Source organism: Topomyia yanbarensis, chromosome 2 (assembly GCF_030247195.1).
Source record: "Topomyia yanbarensis strain Yona2022 chromosome 2, ASM3024719v1, whole genome shotgun sequence".
Lineage (NCBI taxonomy): Eukaryota > Metazoa > Arthropoda > Insecta > Diptera > Culicidae > Topomyia > Topomyia yanbarensis.
The window spans coordinates 106,243,521-106,251,612 of record NC_080671.1 but is presented as its reverse complement, the minus strand read 5'-3'; positions in this window follow the sequence as shown (position 1 = coordinate 106,251,612).

Genomic DNA, 8,092 nt, shown 5'->3' with positions numbered 1-8,092 from the left:
CAATGAATTTTATTGTAATTTTACACGTGGATTGAAAATTACAGTTTCTTTAAACAGAAAACCAATGCACTTCAATGTATTTTTACTCGAATATTGCTGAAGGTGAATGACATGTAATATTACACGAATGAACGTGTAAAATTGTATGCTTTTTGATGCTCCAATTGAGTACATTGATTTTGACGCAATTTTAAATCAAATTTTTGATGCAATCTTTGTATGTCTACATTCGTATTGATTTATATGTCGTTTAAATTTCATTATTTTTTGGTGTGTATGACAATAACATCTAAATTCTTTCAATAAGCTCTATTTAGCCGAAATTCAAATATAAAAACGGAAGTATTCTATTATATTTTTCCTTTCGTACCTTTTCTGAATCTCAGCAATTTGCTTACCATTACATTATCCAACGTGAATACTACCAGATTTTAATTGGTATCTAACAATCCATAAAATAAAACAACATTTACTGCTAAGCCCCAAGGCCGCTTGAACCGTAATTGTTATTCAGGCAAAAGTAAGTGCACCCGATTCGGTAACGATAATATACCTCGAAATCATGAGGTGCCAGAAATTGATTTTGACGCCATTTGGAAATCAAAGATGGCGACTTCCAATTTAGCGAAATTTGATGTAACCCAATCAATATGGGTATTTTCGGAATGGTCTTAAAGAGTAGGTGCCAGAAATAAATAAATCTGCACCTTCCCCGCAACGTTTTCCATGAAAAAATTATTTTTGGCGCCATTTTCAAATCCCAGATGGCGACTTCCGGCTTAGCGAGATTCTCTACAACTCAATCAATATGAGTATTTTCGAAATGGTTTTGACGAGTAGCACACAAACGTCGATGTTTGGTGTCATTTTAAAATTCTAGATGGCGACTTCCGGTTTACCGATATTCCCGCATGAATAATCTGGGTAATCATCTAAATCACCCTCAAATATAAGATCTAATCATAAACCAGCAAAATGCAAAATATTTTTATGTGTTCATCCAGAAGAGTGCGGTGAGAATGGAAGAGAGAGAGAGAGAGAGAGAGAGAGAAGCAAGAGACGTATGTGGTGTGAGTTGGGGGTTTGAATTTATTCAAATTAACCCTTGTGAAGGCAAACTAAAATCCTAACATTAAAGGGCAAGCCGGTCCTCTCAGGCCCGTCTAAATTCAAGCTCCTTTTTGCCGTTCTCATATAGAAAGGTTATGCAATCGGTCGAAATTTCGACCTTTTAACTGAGACCCGTAGGGCCAAATCTCTTATACCATTCGACTCAGTTCGTCGAGATCGTAAAATGTCTGTATGTGTGTGTATGTGTGTATGTTTGTATAGATGTATGTATGTGGCAAACAATCTCACCGGTTTTTCTCAGAGGTGGCTGGACCGATTTGTACAAATTTAGTCTCAAATGAAAGGTACAGCCTTCCCATCAGTTGCTATTGATTTTTTTTATTGATCCGACTTTTGGTTCTGGAGTTACGTGTTGAAGAGTACAATCACACAGCAAATTTCCATTGAAACTGATACCACCATGATGTCCAAATGATGCAATATATATTAAAATATGTGCAACATTATTTGGCTTTGCATGTCTAGATCATTAATGACCCACCGAAGGCACTTCGACCACATTGGCCAGCTATGGCGGTTCTTGATGCCCCGGGGAAACTTACCAAGTTCCTAAGAGAATGTCATACCTATTTCTCAGCGAATTCTTTACCGATTTTTACAAACTTGGTTTCAAAAGAAAGGTACAGCATTCCCATTTGTTGCTGTTGAATTTCTAATTGATTCGACTTCCGGTTCCGGAATTACAGGATGATGAGTACGAACACGCAGCAAATCCCGATTTCAGCGTATAAGGCGATGGATGTAAAAAGGCCAAATTTTTTTTTCCAAAAGGTGAGTACTCAGAAGATCACGTCGACTGTCGATTGGTTCTGAGCTCCATTTCGTTTGAACACGACCAATAAATGTTTCTGGGTTGCTATTAATTTCTTCTGATGCATAACCGGAGTACATATTCAGATTTTTCTTCCGAGTCTGCATCAGATTCATCGTCGGAAGCAATATCATTCACATCACCTTTCTCGCTTTGCAAATCAGTTTCGGAATCGTCTGCTGTTGAATTTGCTCGAATTTCTTCCATTATTTCAGATTCTTTGAGACGATTGAAAACATGGGCATATCGTCTTATAGCCATTTCAATTTTTTATTGCTTTTAGATCCTACAATTTGAATAATTACGACTACTATAACACAAAGAATAGACAACAAAAATAGACAATAACGACAGAGTTAGGTTATGTTGTATCCAAATAATTGTCAAGTAGACCACAGTGGGTGAAATAAAAGTATTTACCCAAAAAATATGACACACGTCATTATCGTATGCTATTTTTACATTTCCTATAAAAGAAATGTATAGAATTCGCTCAAACTTTCAAGATTTTTTTCTTATAAGAAAAGGTAAAAAGATAAAATCAATCAAAACATGAAAAAAAATTCTGCTAATATGAAGCTGAAATCATCAAAATGTTTTTTCAGATAAATAATAATGTATAAATACCCGTGGTATTCCTAGTAAATATTGCATGCGGCTTGCCTTTTTGTGCATGTAAAAAAATTCAAACATAGCTGCGCATCACTCCATACATGAAAATTTCACAATTCTTTATTTTTGTTATAGATTTAAAAGCTACTTATCAAAATTTCCATGCCCAAGCTTATACTGCATACACATTTTTTTGTAACTAAAAAATTGTAACGTGCCGGGCCTCTGAGGCCCGCTTGCCATTTTGAGGGTTAAACATATGTATTGCTTAAATTTAAGTAAATTCACAACTATTTGTACTACAACTTCAACTTCCATTTGTACTACAACTTCAACTTCCAAAAATACCCATATTGATTCGGTTATAGCGAATTTTGCTTAATCCGAAATCGCCATATTGGATTAAAAAATGGAGTCAAAAATAAATTTTGGGTACCTACTCGTTAAGATCATTCCAAAAATACTCATATTGACTGGGTTATAGTGAATGTGGCTAACCCGGAAGTCGCCATCCTGGAATTCAAAATGGCATCAAACATCGTTCTTTGTCTCCTACTCGTCAAGACCATTCCGAAAATACCAATATTGATTGGGTTATAGCAAATTTCGCTAAACCGGAAGTCGCCACCTTGGATTTCAAAATGGCGTCAAAAATCGATTTCTGGCACCTACTCTTCAAGACCATTCCGACAATACCCATATTGCATGGGTTGTAGAGAATTTCGCTAAACCCGCAGTCGCCATCTTGGATTTCAAAATGGCGTCAAAAATCAATTTCTGGCACCTACTCTTCAAGACCATTCCGAAAATACCGATATTGTTGGGGTGCGGCCCATAAGGAGTCTTCTAGACCCGTCTCTTCCATCTTTCCGAAAATCTTTTAAGTGTTTTGCATTCAAAAGGACTTCGAATATTTTTTGCAAAAACCGTGTGAATTGCGAAATCCGCGCAAAATTAAAACAGCATTTTTTGGTAAAACATGATATCGAGATTATTAACGTTTAAAGTTTCGCGCCATGCCCTGCGTTCACGTAAAAGAACAAGATGAACAGCGCTATAACTACTGTTTCTACTACTTAGACCTCTAAAAAGATTCATTCTTAACAATCTATTCTTTAAGATAAAAGAATAAAAAAGTTCGACTTTTTGACCGACCCCATCGTATATAAACCCTTAACGAAATATTCCGAAACCCAATAATAGGCTCATTACCCTACATGTAAATAAGCAAATCAATTGTAGAAATATCTTAAAGGTGTCAGGACATAATATGTGGCTTAATTGGATCACAACGTAGTGTGCCTTGTCTGTTTTCTAAAAAGCGTGATATAAGTGAGGGTGATATAAACGAGTATTGATATAATCGAAACATTACTGTATACGTTTGACAATTCGTGCTCGTCAAATAGTTCGCGAAATTATGAAATATTATTCATGGATTCGTGAACTAGTTCATGATTCATAGTACATTATGTACGATATATTTTGTGTGCTTGTAATATTTAAAATATATTCCTTATCATTTTCGAATTTCATGTAACATGGTAATGAAATGAATGGTAATAAAATTTGAGGGGTAATATTCGTGGAATAATTTTTGTTCCATGCACTTTTTCATGAAATGTTCAGGTGCTAGCTGCCAGTAATAGGTACGAGCAGTAGATATAAGAAAGCTATTAGGGCATCGAACAACATTAATCATTTGATAAGGTTCCAGTGTGATGTCTTGTCACCTGTCAAATTGAAAAGTAAGCTCTATAATAAAATATCAGGATAACGTGAACAGAAATTACGAATGTCGTGACAAAGATCTTGAAATCATGAACATAAATCACACTATTCGTGACAAAAATGTCAAAAATCGTAACTAAGATCCTGAAATCAAGAACATAAATAAACATAAATCTCTACTCGTGACTAAAATATCACGACAACGTAAATAGAAATCACGAAAATCATGGCAAAGTTCCTGAAATCATGAACATAAATCGCCTTACTCGTGATAAAAATATCAAAAATTGTGACTAAGATCCTGAGATCATGAACATCAATCACTCTACTCATGACTAAAATATTACGATAACGTGAATGGAAATTACGAAATGCGCGACTATGATCCTGAAATCATGAACGTAAATCCCGTCAGTCTGAAGAAAAATCCGATAGCAAACTCATGCATAAAATAGCACGGTAATGTGATGAGAAATCAAAAAAATCGCGAATAAACTCCTGAAATCATGAACATCGTTTGACTGTCGGCTGTGTATTCTCAAATTATGAACAAGAATCATAGCAAAAACTAAACATGTCTGGGGAACAACAACAGTAACCCAACCAAACATTCGAATGTAACGCCATGTATATACTTTGGGTGAACTAGTTTTTTAGAAACACAAATAGTTTCATGAATACGAGGTTTATTACTCACAATTTCAGGAATTTGGTCACGATTTTTGTTATTCGTTCAGTTCACGATATCATGATCTTTTGTTCATGAATTTATGAACGAATTATTTTCCGTGTAGTGCACATTAAGGTCAAATATAGAATCTGCGTGTACTTAACTATGATCGGCGGCACAACACAAAAAAGGCAATCTATTTCTTTTTCTGAAATCGGCGGCGTGAAAACATCATCGACAACGGCGGCGTGGCGCGACGGCGCGCTCCTTTATTATTTTTACACAACTTTTACGCTAAAGATGGAAGTCAGTTTTCTGTGCCCTCAGTGTGATCATTTTTCAACATTATACCAAATGTCTCCTGTTATACGCCCAATTAGACTTTTGATCTTGATTTAAGCTGGAAAACCCCTAATTGGAAATTAATTCTTGAAATTATGCCCAATGAATATTATGTTAAACAACTGTTTTGTCAAATGTCCGTTATGCTTAACGCTCTTATACCAAAATAACTTTATGCAAATGGTGACAATCGGCGGCAAAGCACTTCATACTAAATGACCCAGACCCAATGCTTGTGATTAAAATCCTTGATGTACCACGATTCCATTGCACAAAGGTACCTCAAGTAATTTTATGTGAATGTGTGCGTATTGCGAAATAACGCCAAATACCTGAAACTTTGTACGCCTTCCACTTGATTCGTCATTTTACCAAATTTTTATTTTTTTATTTCGATTATGCAAATTTTAACCTTAGGTATGATTCGCCTCTTTGTTTCGGATTAGAAAAACTTCTGGAACAAGAATCTCTAACCCTATGTGCGGGGTTGGGAATTGAACCCAGATGAGCTGTGTACAAGCAATCGATTTGCCAACTACGCTATGCCCGCCCCTTTTACCAAATCTGGCTGTATTTCGGTCAAACAAATTTTTTTATCATCTGTGATAACTAAAAATCTGTGTAAAATTTCCAACTAATCTGTGAAAAATCACAATATTTCCAAAAATCTGTGGAAATTTGTGATATTTTCATTAAAATACCAAAAAAATTTCATCTATGAAGAATAATTTGTGATGAAAAATTGTGGAAAAAAATCTGTGACATTGCTGAAAAATTCGTGAATATGGTTATCCTGACCCTTAGGCCCAAACCTATACAATAAAACAAATCTCGATTGTAATAAATAGTCCAACTTGTGTTAAGGTTGGAGAGAGAATCGGCAAAAATCGAAAACGAAAAAAGCAGTTTTCTTCCACACCGAGTGTTAGATCTTCATAAAAATCAATCAGCTTATGTAAAATGTTGTTACAGTACTGCTGATTGATTTTTAAGAAGATGTAACACTCGGTGTGGAAAAAATCTGCTTTTTTCGTTTTTGATTTTTGCCGATTCTATCTCCAACCTTAATGTTGCAACATTGTAACTCATCAACAATGGAAAACGAATGCAGCATGGTAACTGAGTGATAGGACCTAAACGTAAATTTTTATGTTGTTTTGAATAAGGAGAATCCAATTATAACGAGCATAAACTTCCCTCATGAACCGTTCCCATGTTTGTCTCCATCGCAGGCAATGTTGCAAACACTTGTTTGCACGCAACATACTACCGATGCTACGAAACGTAATCCAAGCTCTCCCGCCCGAACCATGCAACAAAACAAAGCATGCAGCATGACGCACTACTTACTCCATGCTATCTATGCTCAACAGCAAGCACGTTAATATAGGCGAGCGGGGGAAAATCTGGCTAAGCTGTTGTTGGCTGGCTCGCGCGGCGATATGCTGGTAAGTCGTGAGAAGCGCAGCATAAGAAAAAAAAAATACAAATAAAAGGGATGAGAAGGAAGCGGGCGGTTATGCGATGCGGCATCATATCAGCTGTATTGTGTGTACGGTGGCCACCGCGCCACTTCCCGGTGGTTCTGTTCGCAAATATGATTGTCGGAGGCGTTAGTTATGTTTCAAATTTTGTAACGAGCGGTCACACACAAGTGGAAAGGCTGGCGCGCGCGCTCTCAAGTGTTCACGAGAAATTTCTTCCTTCGTTCCGTCGTTGATAGGTCGGTCGGCCGGTCGGTTTTGCGCGTGGTTTGATACGTTTTCTAGCTTGGTGTCACTAGCTGACAGCTTAGCTTTGATGGGAGATGATTTGACTGGCAACAGAAACTAATTGAAAGGAAGGCTCCTGTGTGTGTTATTTTTTTTTCTCTCGAGGTTGGCGTGGAGATAAGAGACAGTGGCAAAAAATTTGGCAAACATATTGCCCATGTCTATTGAGGCTGAGGCGGTTGTCTCGTGGATTGATTAAGTGTATGTTCTAGTGTCTATAGTAGCACAGAAAACAGTTATCAAGGAAGAGGTTATGGATGCTGAGAAAATTAGCACATCAGAATGAATCATAAAACAAAAACTCGTAAGTTCAAAAGCCGAATTTGTTTGTTTGGTAATTAAACACACATGCTATTCAATGCTGATAGAAATATATGCCATCGAAAGCATTCGATCGTAAATTACGCTATGACATCTTTTATGTGTACAATCACGATATAAATGTGGCCTTAATGGATTTGGCTCACCAAAAATGTCTCGGTATAATTTAGCTTGAGAAAATGTATGCAAATTTTGTTACAATAAAAAATAGATTGGTGTGATTTCTGAATATATGGATAACATCCAGATATTGGAATACAGGAAAACATCTCCAGTTAAAGAAATATATGGGCCATTCCACGCGAAGTGATCAAGGCACGTGTAATTGACCTTGATAAATGTGAACCATTTTTGGAGGAATTGTTAATCTAGGGTCAATATATCAAAATCCAAATTTTTGCGCGAAATTGGTAAAACCTTTGATTTTCTTTTGATTATATCTTCGGTTCTATTTACTCTAAAATCAAGTTGCAAATTGTTTTTTTAAGGAAATTGTTCAAGGAAACCAAAAAAAATATTAGTTTTAACGCCAGTGCTGCCAACTATGCTATTTTCCCAAGTAAAATTGTAAAGTTCATTTTTCGAGCAATACATATCTTTTAATTTTGAAAATTTTAATTACATCGAGTTCCTCATACATTTTTACATTAAAAATACTTATAATCTCAATATAACTTGAGCTTATGCTGAGGCAAAACACCC